This window comes from Penaeus monodon, chromosome 31 (genome assembly GCF_015228065.2).
Source record: "Penaeus monodon isolate SGIC_2016 chromosome 31, NSTDA_Pmon_1, whole genome shotgun sequence".
NCBI lineage: Eukaryota > Metazoa > Arthropoda > Malacostraca > Decapoda > Penaeidae > Penaeus > Penaeus monodon.
In genome coordinates this window covers 1653649-1653960 of record NC_051416.1, presented here as the reverse complement: position 1 = coordinate 1653960, position 312 = coordinate 1653649, and positions in this window count along the sequence as shown.

The following is a 312-nucleotide window of genomic DNA, read 5'->3' as shown; positions in this document are numbered from 1 at the left end:
ACTATTTTGTTTACTAATAAAGCGTTTAAAGATTTAAATAGCATTTATATTAATGGAAAAGAGAGAAAAGATAATTACAAAAAAAGGAAGTTTAAGAGACAGAGAAAAAAATATAAACGGCAAAAAAAAACTATAAATGGTATAAAAAATATAAACGGCGGAAAAACTATAAATGGCAGAAAAATCTATAAATGTCAGAAAAAAAAGCTGTAAGTGGCGGGAAAAGCGATTCGAATTTGTTTTCCGGATCAGTTTTGTACAATTTCTGTTATCTATGTTATTAAAATATGGTTGTAAATAATAGTTTGAACT